Source organism: Pezoporus occidentalis, unplaced genomic scaffold (assembly GCF_034315485.1).
Source record: "Pezoporus occidentalis ecotype Australia unplaced genomic scaffold, CSIRO_AGI_Poc_V1 ctg159, whole genome shotgun sequence".
NCBI lineage: Eukaryota > Metazoa > Chordata > Aves > Psittaciformes > Psittacidae > Pezoporus > Pezoporus occidentalis.
This window is the reverse complement of record NW_026913415.1, coordinates 746,462-762,765: the sequence shown is the minus strand read 5'-3', so window position 1 is coordinate 762,765 and position 16,304 is coordinate 746,462. Positions and strand designations below refer to the sequence as shown.

The 16,304-nt window shown below is 51.6% G+C and overlaps 1 long non-coding RNA gene across 5 annotated transcripts in view; it reads right to left on the bottom strand.

Moving 5' to 3' along the window:
- Positions 1–1,102: 1,102 nt before the first annotated feature.
- LOC134160271 (uncharacterized) overlaps positions 1,103–16,304 on the bottom strand; it is a 41,516-nt gene continuing 26,314 nt past the window's right edge. For 2 of the 5 annotated variants that reach the window (XR_009963493.1, XR_009963494.1), the window contains exons 2-4: positions 7,405–7,636; positions 7,230–7,323; positions 1,938–4,023 (exon numbers count right to left, since the gene is read on the bottom strand). This is a non-coding gene — a long non-coding RNA (uncharacterized LOC134160271). Of the gene's footprint in view, positions 1,349–1,937; positions 4,024–7,229; positions 7,324–7,404; positions 7,637–7,962; positions 8,754–16,304 lie in introns of those variants that run through there. The other 3 variants (XR_009963497.1, XR_009963496.1, XR_009963495.1) reach the window with 3 other exon arrangements.

The following is a 16,304-nucleotide window of genomic DNA, read 5'->3' as shown; positions in this document are numbered from 1 at the left end:
GGCTCCAGAGCAGAGCTGCTCCAGCCCTCGCAGCATCTCCATGGCCTCCTCTGGCCTCGCTCCAACAGCTCCACGTCCCTCTTGTGTTGGAAGCCCCAGAGCAGCTTCCTCGTCACAGAGGAACAGCCGTACTACAGGTTCCCAACTGTCCCTCTGTGCCATCAGATCACAGTGTATCTGCTGCACCAGCTCACAGCTGGAAATTCTCCTGGTTTAGGGAGGAACACGGTGTCCCACTTGGCAGCTTCCCAGCCCTGCCCTACCAGCTCAGCACAGCTTGCATGGATCACGTCCCAGGTCTTGAGGCTATTGAGAAAGGAGGCTGCAAGCTCCTGGGAAGGAAGGAGCTTGCCAAGGCAGGCACTTGGATGTGCAACCTGTGGAGAATATTTCCTTCCCTCTGCAACACCCAAAGGTGTGTGGGTTTGGACTGCTTTTGTTTGAGGACTTCACAGTAACGGAGCCCAGTGCACAGTGAGATCTGACCTCAGACCTGTTGAGTGGTACCAAATCTAATGCTGGTCCAGCTTCCCATGGCTGACACCCTGCATGTTCCCAGGCTCCAGCAGAGCTCAGCTCTTCGGTGGGCACTAAAGCAAACTTTGATTTACAAGGACACTCACACTGGTGCTAGCAAGGTGCTGGGATGTTCTGAAAACATCATGCTAAGTGGGTGAGGGAAGAGAAACTGAAATTAGACTTTGCTGTCTCTTTAACTCCTGAGGAATCTCATCTTCCAGCCAAACTGCTCTTTGGAATAGCTATGTAGAACAGAAAACAATGCCTTTAGCAATGCTGCAGCTCTCAGGGCCTGAATCAGGACCTCTCAACCACACATGCTCTTCATTAATGCTAATCCAGGAGCAGCAATGATCCGAGAGCAAAACCTCCGCAAGGATTAAGTACACAGATACTGCCTCATCAGGCTGTGATGCAGGGAGGGATCCAACCTGAACTCCCTCCAAAACACGCAGTCAGATCTGGTTGCTCTGGTTTGGACCCAACCCTGGCAAGATGGAAAGCGGGACCTTGAAAGAGAGGAGCAGAAAAAGAAGGGGAACAGTCCCTTCCCTCTGCGTCCCTCCCGGGACAGCAGCGCTCCTCTCCTGGGCTGGAAGCGCGCGCACTGAGCTTGCCTCCCTCGCCTCCTCAGCTTGCATTGTTCACTTCCCTGCAAATTGTTTCCACATTCTGCTTAAATAACGCCAGTGCCAGCGAGGGGGAGGGAGAAGGGCTGGGAGGAAACCAAACGTCTTTGTTACTTCTGCAAGAGAAGGTGGAGGATGCAGTTGGGAGCGGGAGCCTCGGCAGCCGGAGCAGAGAGTTGCCGTTGTGCTTGTGTTCAGACCTGGAGGAAGAAGAGTAAACAAGGAGGAGATTATATGTAATTATAGACAATCATGTAGCCGGGGATAAACAGGAATCAAAAGCATGGAGGCACTGAAGGCTGGCACGTCCCCAAGCGCAGAACAGAAGCCAGCCGGCGAGAAGCAATGCGGCTGGAAAGCGCTCCCCTTTGGGCCTGTTTTCAGTTAGCTCAGGGGCTGGGGTTTTTTTCCCCTCTCTTCTTTGGCTTGAGGCATTCCCCCATCAAGAGAGGAGCCCATCCAATGGGAAACAGAAGCCAAACCGAAGTCAGCAGAATCCTTGTCTGCAATGTGAAGAGATTACTCTGTGAGAAACGTCAGAAACATTTGGAAAAGGTGGAGCCTGCTGAGGTCAGCAAAACCAGCGACAGGACTTGGGGAACAAAAATAGCTTTAGAAACGCTCCAGAAGCTGTGGCTGTGTGTCCTGCAGGCAGACTGCCCCTGGCAGGACACAGAGGGTGACCGGCAGCTGAGGGTGGCACATGGGTCCTGCTCACAGCTCCCGTGGATCCAGGGTTGTGATGAAAAGGTGTCAGGGCCCCCTGGCTGCCTCACCTCACCTGTGTGCGTGGAGCTGAGCCCATCCATTTGGCACAGCCCTCTTCTCGATCCCCTGCAAATCAGGGGCAAAAGGATGAGCCGTCAGCCCCGGACACCACCTCCCTCCTGCCCGTCTGCGTCTGCAGGGGGAATCGGGGGGAACCGGAGCGTGATGGAACCCTCCTTCCACCACCTGCCTGTGCGTGAAGGGGAGGCAGCGGAGGCCTTGAGCGTGGTGGGACAGCGATTCCCTCCCCTGCCTTGGCTGGGGAGCAGCGGGGCAAGCAGTGGGGTGCCCTGTTTGTTGTGCCTGATGCCAGCACCCTGCTCCGCCAGCAGAGCAGCCCCAGCTTTGCTTTTGCAAGCAGAATGATAGAATGGTTTGGGTTGAAAAGCACCTTAAGCTCATCCAGTTCCAACCCCCTGCCATGGGAAAGGGAAGCAAAAAAGGCAGCAGGGATGGCTCTGGCCACAGTCGGACGAGCAGGCTCTGGTGCTACAAGTGCTGTGGCTGAGGCCAGGGATGCTGAGCTGCCTCTGCACAGCTCTCCCACAGTGTTTAACAGTGCCCTGCAAAGGGACAAGGAGGGGGTAATGCTGAAGAAACAAAGCCAAGAAGCACAACTGAAACAAAGGCAGATGGCCGGGGGGGGCTGTGTTAAAGAAGGACTTGGGGGGATTTAAAAATGAAGAAGAAAAACCCTCGTTAGCCCTTCTCCTGCTTCCCTTGGAGGCTCTGGAGAGTTAGAGGGAAGGCGACATGTGAGGAACAAAGGATGGCAACCTCAGATGGTGACAGAAGGAGGATTGTTTAGCGAGGCAGTGTAAAAAGCTCTCTCCCAGGCACTATTTTAAATCCAAATAGCTTACAGCCCGCTGAATTCTTAAGCCATTTGCCTGATCTCTCAGCTGTTCTTCATTGAGAACACAAGCGCATATTTGAAAGCAAAAAACAGAGAGGAAAAATAAGCATCTATAAGAAATAACCAAACCTGTGTTTAGAATCTGTGGACCAGTGTAGGAAGCACGGCGTCCTCACAGCCTCTTCCACCTTCTCCTTTTCACTAGAGATGCTCTAAATGTCCTTTCCCCTAAGGAGAGAAATGGATTTGTAAAGGGAAATGCCATTTCTCTATGAGAACAGAGTCACAGTTTGGTGAATGATATTACCAGGTTATCTGGGTCCAGGATTTTGTGCATTGTCTCTCAATTCATCACTGTGGGCATTCTTCCTCCAGCATTTCTTTTACTGACAAATCCTTTGCCAGTGGTGGGTACCTGTGTGTGTGCCTTTGGGTACCGCAGATAAGGTTGGTTTGAGCGTGAACCAGGAGTCCCATTCCTCTCGAACCTGCTCAAAATCAGAAAGAGCAGAGAGAATGGAACTGGGAAGAAGACAGTAATGGGTCAAAAAAAGGCATTTGGGGTCCAAGTCTTATCTGCTCTCAATTTACATTGACTCTGGGAGGTAATGCTTAAGCAATCTACTCCCACACCAGCTTAGAGCAGCTACTTCCAACCATCCCAGCCGCTGGTGTGCAGAACCAAGAATAAAAGCAAGATCATGGAAGGATATCAAAAATGAGCCAACGGTGTCCTTCAAACACGTGCTCATGTGCCAGGCGGGAGAGAAACAGCGTCAGAAGTTCACCAGTGTGGTGAGAGAGGACAAGGGAGATGGGCTGACAGGTCTGGACACATTATATCCGCTTTACTTTCTCTTTCATTTATACATGACCAAGAAGGGCGAAGGGTACAGAGCTCTTCCCCCGATGCTCTGTCAAAAATGAAATGAGGTTACTGGTCTCCTGCAAGCACAGATGAACATCAATCACCAAATCCTCATAAAGCCATAAAACACCGTCCCTGGGTGTTATTAGAAAGCAAGAATTAAAAGTTGATCAAGATGGGACGAGCAGAATCTCAAGGGAGAATGGATTTCATCAGCAATCAGCAAATCCTTCTCCAGGCACCTCAGCGTGACAGGCGAGGCAGTGAGAAAATCAAAAGAGCCACTTCCTAAAGAGAAACATACAGCCAGCGTTCCCAGCAGGCATCTTCGGAAAAGCCCTCGGCACGATAGAGTCAATCCTTTCCTGCCTCTTCCTGCTTTCCTGAAGCAAAGAGGAAAAAACACAGGGAAAGCAGAAGAGTACAACATTTTCATTACTGCTTATTTTTATCTTGCAGAACATATTTGTGTGTGCTGGGAAAGGTTTGCATTGCCTTGTCACAAAACCTCTGCAGTTGGGTATGGTAGTTGGCTGCCTCGGCTTAGGACAGGATTATTAAGGAGAGGAGACTGAGATGAGCTCTTAGGCAGAAGCTCTTCCCTGTGAGGGTGCTGAGGCGCTGGCACAGGGTGCCCAGAGAAGCTGTGGCTGCCCCATCCCTGGCAGTGTTCAAGGCCAGGTTGGACACAGGGGCTTGGAGCAAGCTGCTCTAGTGGAAGGGGTCCCTGCCTGTGGCAGGGGTTGGAGCTGGATGAGCTTTAAGGTCCCTTCCAACCCAAACCAGTCTGGGATCCTATGAATATCAGACTAGAGAGCTCTCCAGGGACCCAGAGCTGGAACAGCAGCTGATGAACATCAGCAGAGGCAAAATTCAACTGCATTTCACTTCTGGTAATCCCATTTTGGATGCTGGAACTCAGTCATGGGGAATGAAAACATGAGTGAAGCATTTCTTTATTCCAAGACTGCTTGGATGCCAAAGTAACGCTTTGGAGCACTGGCCTGCACGTCCCACTTCTGGCTAATGCAACAGTTGAAGGGATGCAGACTAATGAGATTTTTCCTGCAGCTCCTTGCTGGTGGTGCTGGAAATCCTTGTATTCCCAGGCCTGGAGCACTAACGCTCCCCAAGACATCCACATGCATAAGAGGCAGGGACTTGCACAGGTCAGAGTTAAGAGCACTGCCTAGAGGGGGAGCTGGGCAAGAGCTGCACCCATCCTCAACTACCCCTTTCGTCCCCAGGGACCTCTCTCAGTTCCCTCTTAGCTGCTCAGGAGGCAGATGTATAAGAATGCCACCAAGAAATGCAGCTCCCCCTTTGCTGCTCCTCCCACGTCCATTGCTGCCGCCCCCTCCACATCCACTTGGAAACGAGCATTTCCACTGCTTATGAAATAACCCTTGGCGCTGATGGAGAGGGTCGGGATCAGCCCTCCAGGCCAGGCCTGCCCGGCACAGGCACCTGCCAATATGCTGCCTGTAATGAATGCAGCAGGGGAACGCGGTGTTTTAATGAAAGAAAACCCATTTCAAGCTTCTGAAGGGCTATTATAAGCTCTAGCACAATGAAACACAAGACATAAGCCTCTTTATATTTAATAATACATGTTATAGATTTTTTCCCTGTGGAGAAACTCCAATGAACACCTTTTTTGTTCAAATCTGTTATTGCAGGTTCTGATTATTCATTGAAAAGCTAAACCTTGAAGATCTGACCACATGATTTGCCAGAAAGTTCAGATTTCTGCACCAAAGCAGACACTTGCAAAGAGTTACAAACGTTTTGTAGAGCCATTGTTAGCACAAAACCAGCTCTGATGGTAAGTTTTTAATTAGCCTGTCCAAATGTGTATGCAAATGTACAGAACTGCATTCCAAATGAAACTACTGACTCCCTAAAGCAAAAAAGGCATCTACAATAGAAGCTACAGGAAAGCAGGAGTGTTCTGAACTTAGCATATAATAAAAGCAGATTCCTAAAGTCAGTTTATCTCATCCTGGCACGCCAAACTTGCCAGCCTCCCACACCACCACACTGTGCCACCCAAGCCACAGCTGCTGAAGGGGTGCCCCAAGCTTACTGGTACTGCTTTCTCCAAGAGAAGATACGCAGTTAATCTGATTCAAACATCTGTTATCTTCCCAACTGATGCAACACGAGGGTATCGTGGTTTAAAACGTGTATTTATTCCCCTCTAAAATATGGGATCACCTCCGGAATACCGGCTACGCTGCATGTCTGATTGGGTTTTATTCCCCACATTGGAGCGGGCTGCGAGGGGAGGCAAAGCCTCAGAAAAGGGGGATTGAGACGCACAGAAGGAGGCAAAGAGAAAGAAAGCAGCTCAATTAATGGCCTGATCCCAGTGAGAACACGAGTACGAATGCGGTCCCTGAAGCTGCCGCCGCTGGTTGCAGCGAGGAGCCTGGTCGATAGATGTTAGCGATGGTGCGGGGAGGAAGGCAGGAGCCCTGCGCCGGGTTACAGCGGACAGGGCACAAGTCCCCAGATCACAATAAAGCAGCTTGAAGGTGACAGATTTCATTGTGGAAGGTGATAAAACTCCCCGTGGCGCGCTGCAAAACAAGGGCTGGAGCTCAGCCTGCAGAAAGGGAGGCAGTGCCCAGACAATGCAGGGGGAGGTTTCTCCTCCTCTCCTTGCCCTGGAAATCAGCAGAGAAGTGCCCGAGGTGGAGCTGCTGCTCGTGAACTGAGCCTCAGTATTTCCACTTGTGCGGTGGAAGTGCAACGGGGCTGCCACAGAGCAGGAAAAAGTAAAGGCTGTGCCTATGGAGACCCATCCAGAACAAGTCTGACCTTCACTGCCCTTCACTTGTGCCCTCTTTGCTTTGTGGAAGGGTTCAGTAAAGACAGGCGTCGTCTCTTCTGGTCTAGCAGAGGTTCAGGCCTGGACTCTGCCCCCAATTGGGCTGCTTGAAATGCAGGAAAGACTCAGCAGCAAAGATGCGAAAACAAGAGGAGAATCAAAGCCTGAGACTAAAGTAGCAATTAGACCAGCCTCGGAATACATTTCAGTCAAATCAATCCATACAAGGATTTCGGTCACGGTGTGCTCGTGCCCACACTGCTTCCTCCCTCCCTTCCTCTCCTGCAACCCAGCATTGCTGTCTGCTTCATCAGAATATGCAAGAAGTGCAGTGACAACACGTCTCCTAAGATGCTTTATCAGTTTTGCAAAGTCCCAGTTCATCCTCCTCCGTGGGTCTATTTACATATTGATGTATTTATTCCACTCTCTCCCAGGCATACCCCATGAGATTAAACTCTTTTATTTACAAAGACATTGGGGTTGCAGCTCTAACAATTGAGTCAGCTGAGCTAGAACTTTGCATGTGCTTTCAGATTGATGGGTGAACAGACAAATCGGCCTCGTCAGCGCTTCAGGAGCAGCCAGCGGGAGGACTGGTTAAACCCCATCTATATCACCCGGTCAATAGCTGCTGCATCTGGGGAAATGAATTGGGGCGTTGGGAGGCACAAATATGCAGAAGGGAAAGGTAATGAGCCAGCAGAAAGAGTGATGGATAAAACCTGGAGGAGAAACTTTGCCAACAGGACTCACCTTAGAAGGTTGGTGCTACAGAGTGGTTTGTGCTTCATAGGAACTTGCAGGCTCCTGGGAGCTGCCCCTGCTCCATCTCACCCATCAAAGTCACCTGTAAAAACAGAACAAAGCTGTTCCTCACTGAGGGGTACACCTGGAGGAAAAGGAGGGTGGGAGGAGGAGGGAGAAATACCTTGTGAGATCAAAGTCAGCAAAAGGTCATTTAAGAGAGGCAGACTGCAGCCCTGCACTGATGTGATGCTCCAGGAAAGGGTCCAAAGCCCTTTCCATGGACAGCATTCCCCTGGGCAGGTCTCAGTGGAACAACTCTCATCCTCCTTCTCCCCATCAGCATCTCAACAGGCTGCATTTGTCAATGCTCTATTCTCCATACCCTATCCCTTCGCAGCCATGCTTGGTGGTACCTGTGAGGAGGAAACATCGAGGTGCCATCCCTACACCAGTATCACCTGCCATGTGCCATGCTGTGGACACAGCACCATGGGGAAACAGCACACTGGGTTCTGCTTAAAGCCCCACAGCTCCTGCCCTGGCCCCCTGCAGCCATCACACCTAAACCTATTGCTGGCATTAGATCACAGCAGCTGTATTCCATAGGGACCAGCAACCGACACCTCCAGGTGCACAAATCTGCAGCACGTGTTCCTCTTGGTTTCTCTGCCTCCCACCACACAAAATACGTCCACGAGAGCATTCCAGGCTCCCTCCAACACCAGAGCTGAAAAGTCACCTGCGTATTTAGCCCAGCATAAATCTGGCTGCTATTGCCTCTCGCTGATGGCAGCTCCTCCGGTGCCAGCATTCTTCTCAGCATCTCTGACATTTCAAAGTTCTATTTAGAGACCTGCATGGGAATTTAAGTTTGAAGTTTTGTACTGAGCACTGTTATATAAATACCCTGCACCACCTGCCTATGGGTCTATCAGTGCCTTTAACTGAAGGGGCAGAGGCAGCCCGAGGAGGGAGCACTAAACAGCACTCAAACCATCTCAACAGCCGGCACTTGTCTCCCTTAATTCTCACCCTGCTCTTTTGCTATCGCCAGACTAATGAATCACAGGTACAAGCTCAAGCATTAATTGCAACAATGAATCATGGGGTTTGTTTGTGCCTGGCCATTTCCAGCCTATAGGAATGCAGCTACTCCCGTTACTTTTATAATTATTATGAGTACAAAGCCAGCAACGCGCTCCACGTTTTGTAGGCATTAAAAAAAGACACGGTATTTGGCCCGAAGCATTAACAATCTGGTGCATATGCAGGGGAGTGATGAATGCGTCGCACTGACAGCCTGGAAATGTGTTTCCTGAATCATTTTTGTGCAGGAAACTTTCTGAAGGTGTTAGGGAAAGCACAGGTTTTAGGAAGCCGCTGCCTCCAGCTCTCCTGGTCAACACGCTTCGGCAGGTCTCGGCCACTCATGGCTTGTTGGGACATCCAAGGCGCACGGCGCATCCACACTGCCCGGCCCATCTCTTCCCCACTGGAAAATTATATAGGATGGGGTGACTTTGGAGTGCAGATGGCTGGGGGGGAAGAGCTCTGTAACCTCTGTGCCTCCAGGCTCAGGCTCAGCTTGAGGGCACAGTGGAAACCGGCATGCAGAGGGATGCTGTGTACCTGTGACGGCAAGGCACGTGCTGGAGACTCCCAGGACAGCTGGAGCTGTCAGGGGGACAGCTCTTGGGTCTGACCCCAGTGAAGAGGCTATGGGCTCACAGGGCAGGCAGTCATTCCTCTAGAAGGGAATGTGGAGCCGTTCACCCCGGTGCTGGGTGGGCCAATAGCTCCTCCTAGCACAGGGATGGAAACACATCCCGAGGGACTGCACGAGGGGTAAGAGAAACTGCTGAGGGTGCTGTTGTGAGAGATGAGATTATACAGGTATTAAATGAGTAACGCGCATGACGCGTCCTTCCCAGGCCAAAGCACCTGCATACACAATGTGTGGGCTCTGATGTGGGGTTGACAGGTTCAGGCAAATGGCTCAGGCCTAATTTTCAGTGTCAGACTGGCAGAATGCAGGCCAGGCTTTTGATGCTGGCGAAGACAAAGACCAAGCAATGAAAACAGAGCTTTTCAGGGAGAAAACAAAGAGCTAAACAGCCATAAACCCCCAGTTTGTCATCCAGGACCTGTTTCCTTTCTCTGCTAGCACCAAGGCTGGGGAGAAGTGGCTTGAAGGAGAGCTCAAGGTGAGCACCCATTATTTACTGCTGCTGATGAATAAGCAGTCCCCCACATTGTGTTCTCCTGCAGGACAGCAAAAGCTCTGCACTGCTGAACAGTCTGGTTCCTTGTCACTTTTTGCCCTCCTGGGGTGCTTTTTACATGGGTTTCCAGTGAAACGTGGTACCTCTATTACTTGTTCACAAACACATAAACCAGTGGCATTCTCCTCCGCCACCTCTGCAGTTCCAGCAGCTCAAACAGGGGAGAGCCGGGAAAGTCACCCTCCAAGGGAGAGGTTGGGAGAACAACGCAAAAAATAAGGATCCAAAAGGATTTGTGTGGGGGTTCAAATAAACACAAAGGACTTCTCTCTGCCAGTTTAAAAGCTTGGGCTCCTTTGAACTTCCTAGGGAAGTGGGGAGCACTGAGGAGAAATTGGCAGGCTCTGATCTGCCTGCTTTGCTCCATTATGGGAAAATCCACTCTTGTCTCCTCGTCCAAGGGCCTGAATTCCTCATCTCACACTGGGTTTGCACAGCAGCGTGAAATGTATCCCCAACACCGGCCTTCATCCTCACTTGACAACGCCAGAACAGCGAGGGCACTGACACATGCATGCAATGGGAACAGGGATGGGGGTGGCTGCTCCCGTTCCAAGGCTGGACTCTGGTGCTCCATCCACCACATCCATGGGATTTCAAAGGCAAACCCAAGGTATGTATTTCCTCTTAGGTGCTCAGGGGTCCTGGTTTGCGAGCTGTCATCCCTGTGGGAAGCTCCCACCCCCCTTTTGACAAATGTTCCCCCTGCTGCCATTGAATCACCAAGTGATGGGGAGACCACGGGGAGGGAGTGAACTGGTGGCTATCACACTGCTCTGCTCTGCTCACTTGTTTTAAATGACCATGAAAGCAAAGGCAAGGGGGGGAGAAAACACACGTGGACAGTTCACTGAGCTGCTGAAATGTCTTTAAAAGAGCATTATGGGCTGGATTATGATGCTTCAGCTCCCACTCATGGCATCTGCTCACACGAGTGGGCATCTGATCAGGCACGTTGCCCAGGACCCTGTCTCTAAATCATCTGTATCTCTCACCGCAGATCTGGAGTTGAGGACAAGCAGATACCCGCCCTGCACACCTGACAGGGCATCTGGGGAGACTGAATGCTCCAGAAATGGCCAGGATGTACCAGGCTGGAGGCACCTGGATCACTGAGGGCTACGAGGGGTTTGGCCTTGTTTCACGGCAGGGTTTGCTATTCCAAGGAGGACAGCCAAGCCCAGCTGGGCTCTGGCACAGGAGGAAGAAGCTGTACCCCATCTGCCCTGGCTATCTGCTCTCCCAGAGCTCCACTTCTGGGCAGGAGGAAGGGGGAGCCCGCTCTGCTCTTCACATGCAAAGGCCCCTCGGGCGCTGTGACAAAGTGGCCCTGGTGAGATGCTGTCTCAAGGTAGAGGTATGGGAAGAGCTTGCAGGGGGGCTGCAGAGCGCGAGGAGGAGATGTGGGCAGAAGAGCACATAACAGCAGCTGGTCTGGGAGAGGACAGTGACCCAGAGGGACGAGAATGCCACAGGAGCAGGAGGGACTTCCCATGGAGGTGGTCAGCAAAACAAGACCCAAGCATGGGGAGAAGACCCTAGCAGGGAAGAGGGAGGAACTGCCCTGACTGTGTGGCTGCAGCTTGAATCTAGGAGATAGGGAGCTGGGGAAAGGCAGGGAGCACAGTTCAGCACAGAGCAAGCCACCCACACCTGAGGGAGAAAGCAGGGCGGGCCCCTATGGGGAAAGGGGGCTCCATGGACCCGCTATGGGAGCCCAGGGATCTGACAGGGAACCTGCTGGACCTGCTGAGCAGCTGCACACGGGCTCACCTCAGAATGGAACAAAACCTGCCTCTGGCTTGTTACTCCTCAATTTTATTAGGAGTCCAATATGCACTGAAGTAAATAAAGTGTGTTCCTCTCTATTCCGTCTTCTGCTAGACCTTACAATCTTCTAACCTGCAGGAAACGCTACCAAAACCCCTGCAGGAAGGATCCCTGCATGTTTACGCCTAAGTTCCAAGTCCATAAGCGCAAATCCAGAGGCACGAGGGAGGAGGAGGAGTTGAGCATCTCTGCCCTGCTGTGTGTGTCCCTCTCACACTGGCTGGGCACTGCACAGGAGCAGCTTCTAGGACACCCCATCTCCTCCTGCCCCTATCCTCCGTGCCCTAGATGTTTTCTCAAATGCCTTCCAACCACAGGAGCTTTGAAACCGAGCAAGGTTTCAAGGCAGCAAGGGTGAGGTGGGGATACACATACTATTTTGGCTGGGAAGATAACTAAAAGGGCAGTCAGGGATGGGAGTGGGGAATGGAGACCTTCCTCAGCACCTCTTGCTCCACTGGGTCTCACTAGATCAGCATTCCCCGAATTGCTGTATCACCAGATGTGATTTGGCCTCTGATAGGACATGAATAAAGCCAATAAAATTCTTATTTATGGCTATAAAAACAATAAGGAAAAGCAGAGATGGGGGATAGGCGGCCCAAAGCTTCCCCTGGCTGCACTGAGCGGAGGGAGGCTCGTGCCTGTATGCCACGAGCAATAGGCTTGAAATGAAGCTGTAACTGCATACAATCAGATGCACTCCCCACTTCCTGCCAAAAGGGACTATTTGTCTTGCATGGGCACAGCTCCCCAGCCACAACCCTTCTTCTAATGACGACTGTTCTGCCTTCAGCCCTGCAGGAGAGAGCTCCTGTTACCGTGCTGAAGGCTGCCCTGCTTCCCTGTACCTCTCTCCCCAGAGGTACAAACACGCCTGATGCTCCAGGCCCTGGGTACCTGAAGACCAGGCTCTGCACACCACCAATATCCCTCCTGCTCTGCCTGGGGGTATTTGGCTGGAGCACTCTGAGCAGTTCTGAGATTTTGAGAGGCATTTCTGTAGAGTGATTTCCTACGCAGCTGCTGGCAGGGGAGCTGCCCTCATCCCGACCTGCAGCAGTGACACCACTCCTCTTAGGAAGCTCTGCAAAAGGTGCAGATCCCAGCATGCCAACCCCTCCCAAGGCCAGGAGGTAGTGGCTCTGAGTCTAGATTTAAAGGGTGAAAGGGATATTTATGAACAATTTCCTGGGTTTGCAACCCCCATAACCTCATAAGCCCCTAAATGAGCCCCTGGGATACATCCATTGGAGGTCCTGAGCAACCCATAAAACGTAAGGAAGGTGAAGGCGTCTTTCTGCTACATCAGGGCCTTCTCTGTTCACAGCTGATAGAGCCTGAAACCCCATTAGTTTCAGAGACAGCCTGAGCACTGCAGAACAGGGCACAGAACCATAGAATCCCAGACTTGTGTTGGAGGGACCTTAAAGCTCCTCCAGCTCCAACCCCTGCCACGGCAGGGACCCCTTCCACTAGAGCAGGGTGCTCCAAGCCCCTGTGTCCAACCTGGCCTTGAACACTGCCAGGGATGGGGCAGCCACAGCTTCTCTGGGCACCCTGTGCCAGCGCCTCAGCACCCTCCCAGGGAAGAGCTTCTGCCTAAGAGCTCATCTCAGTCTCCCCTCTGGCAGGTTCAAGCCATTCCCCTTGGCCTGGCCCTACATCCCTTGTCCCAAGCCCCTCTCCAGGTTTCCTGCAGCCCCTTCAGGCACTGGAGCTGCTCTCAGGTCTCCCCTTCAGGAGCCTTCTCTTGTCCAGGCTGCCCCAGCCCAGCTCTCTCAGCCTGGCTCCAGAGCAGAGCTGCTCCAGTGCATCCCAGCACCTCAGTGGCCTCCTCTGCGCACTGGGAACACTGACACTTACCTGCGCACACCCAGACTGGCTCTGGATAAGGCTGCAGATCCAGGTGGCTTCACGGCAGTGAGAGCAGCCTGCACCCCGCTGAGATCTAAGTTGGCAGCTGAAAAGAAACATTCAAAACGTGTGGCAATGCTGTTTAACGAGGTGGGCACCACCACGAGGGAAACACCCAGCGTGGCTGTCACTTCCTCTGCACCCCATGGCACGAGGCAAAGTCGCATTACTGTGGTGAGCTTCAGCCCAGGAGCAGGCTCCTGGACAGTGAAGCCGGGAACAAAAGTTCTTCCACAACCACGGTGTCTCCAGCCCAGAAACTGCTGCAGTGTGCATGGGAGAACCTTCTGCTGGCCCTCCGAAGGCCATGGAGTTTAATGCTGATCTACAAACGGCGAGTTGCCTCAATGCCGCAGGGCAAGGTCTGGTTACACTTGTGCAAACAACCTGGCACCAGGCAGTGCCGCACACCCCTGTTCTCTTTTCCCAAGCCTTAACCTCAGTTGCCGGCATAATGTTCTGGGAATATACATTTAGGGTGGAAAGCACTGCTGGAAACTGGCTATTCTTCAAAGGCATATTTACTGGATGTTCCAATAGCCACGACTGAATAAATGTAGAGCAATATTACACCGGGTAAAAATAGCTGGGATAAAAGAAGAGTGAAACTCCCAGTACCTTTTTATTCCCTGTTTTTATCAATGATCTAAATGATGCTGTGAAAATCCTTGCTGTGGCCAAGTCTGCATATGCCAGCAGGGAACCAAGGAGCTATCAATACCCAGTGATCTGAAATAACTGAGAGTTGGCCTCACTCCAGTGAAACACGACTGAAAAAGTCCAACGCAAGGCAAGCCACTGGAAACCAGAAACACAGGTTACACATACAGCATGCTGCTTTGAAAAGGACTTGGAGGACACCACGGAGCTCTGTCATAAAGGGCCTCCTCTAACCCCTTGATGTCCAGAAAGGGCAATCACAGACCCCAGCAGGAAGAGCTCCTTCTCACGCAGCTCTGGTGAGAAGCTGCTGGGAAGCCGTGTTCATAGGATCATAGATTCGCAGAATCAACCAGGCTGGAAAAGCCCTTTAAACTCATCCAGTCCAACCGTTCCCAGCACTGCCCAGGCCACCCCTAACCCATGGCACTGAGGCCCCGTCTCCACGGTGTGTGAGCACTTGCAGGGACGGTGACTGCAGCCCTGCCCTGGGCAGCCTGTTCCAATGCCTGAGCACCCTCTGGGGAAGGAATTGTTCCTCAGCTCCATCCAAACCCCCCCTGGGGTTCAGGCTATGCCCCTTCCTTCATAGAGAAAGAGAAAACACAGAAGAGATTCAGGCAAAGCCAAAGAAGGGCCATGGAGCTTGAAACAGCTCCAAGAAGGAGCTGTGGAAAGGCAGGGGCCCAAGGCTGTTGGCTTATTGAAGACATGACTGAGGCGCGATCTGATTACTGCTACAGGCACTGCTCACGGGGAAAGGCGGTTGTGGGAGAGGGGTTTTGGGTATCACGATGCCTCCTCCAAGACAACTGCAAAAGGCAGCAATCAGAAATGGAACCTTGAAATAGAACAGGACAGACAGAGCAGTGAAGGGTGTTCCATGCTGGACCACGTTTGTCAGAGAGCTGGGTGAAATGATGAGATGAGCTGGTTGCCAGAAGGCTCTTTAAGTCACCTTCTGTGAGAAAATACACAGGCTGTCAGACTAAACGGGGCTGTTGTCATGCCTAGATTACCAGACTGGAGACTATTCTTGCACAAACTGTTTGGAGCAGGGATTCTGGAAGAATGGAGGAAGGCTCGGGCAGCGTGAAAGACTTTTCCTAGCTGCCTCAAACTTTACACTGTGCTCAGGGGGATACTTCCACCGCCTAAGCTTTAAGTACTGTAAGTTATATGGCTGTCTCTTCCCAAATTAAGCAAACACAGACTCCCCCCTGCCAAGCTGAAAATCTCAGTATCAGTTTCTCCAGTCCTCACCAAATCCTCACCAGCCTGGCTCTGGAGAAAATGCATAAAGAACCCCTGTCTGCTCCCAGTTACAGCTGGGGAGCTGTGCAGCTATCAGTGAGGTTTCAGGGTGTAGCAGAGCAGAAACCAGCTCAGCATGCTCATCTTCTCCAGCTAAGTCTGTCCTTCTGTTTCGATAGATTAGCTCTTGCCTGCATTTCCCCCTTGCACAGTGATGCCAGCCCAGCCACGGCAACAGCGAGCAGGGAACAGCGGGAGGCCCCGCTTCATCCAACACCAACTCCCAGATCTCTAACAGAGGCGGCTTTTGTTCTGCTGGTTCCTGTGTGATCTCTCCAGCCCTGTCTTCCAGCACTCTGCATTCCTCCTTCAGGGCTCCCTCCTAAAGTAACTCCATAAAATAAGCATATTAGTTTTCTCTCTCAAACCCGGACCTGGCATCTGAGCAACAATAAGAAGTGATCAATCATCACGCTGACACAAAAGGGTCTTTTTCCACCTCTGCCTTGCTTTTGCAAACTGAGCTGTCAGGAGTGAAAATCCATCTTCTGTTTGAAGGGAACACTCAAGACTCTGGCAGTATGATGCAAAGAGTGGATTTTCTAGATTAAAATAAGTGAACACATTGCAAAGAATAAGCTGATCTTACCTGTACATCTTCCTGCCAAGCTGAGATGGACACTAGTGTCACAGCTAGTGGGTGAACCGTGCTTCTCACCACTCTCTTTGCCCCACACATCACACCATCCCTCGGCTCCTAAATCCCAAGTCCTCAGTGGGAACCAGGCAACTTTTCCACTTGGATCTCAGGTGGAGTTCCAAGTTTTCTCAGTGGATCCAAAGTCTGCTCAGACAGTGCATCCCTTTCCTCGGGGGCAGCAGCAACTCTCATCATGAAACAAGCAACTTCCAAATTGCAAAGTGTTGCTGCCCTGGAACAGAGGCATTTCAGAGGGAACATGCTATAAAAACAACAGAACAGGCTGTGCATGTTCACATTCACCTTCACTAATCTGGACACGTACAGCCTGTTTTCTTGGCTTTTAATAAAACTTCCATTATCTTTTTCCTGGTTTGACCAGCTTCCTGCAGCCTCTTCTACACCTGTCAGCCTCTGGTTTAGCTTGGAGCAGCACAG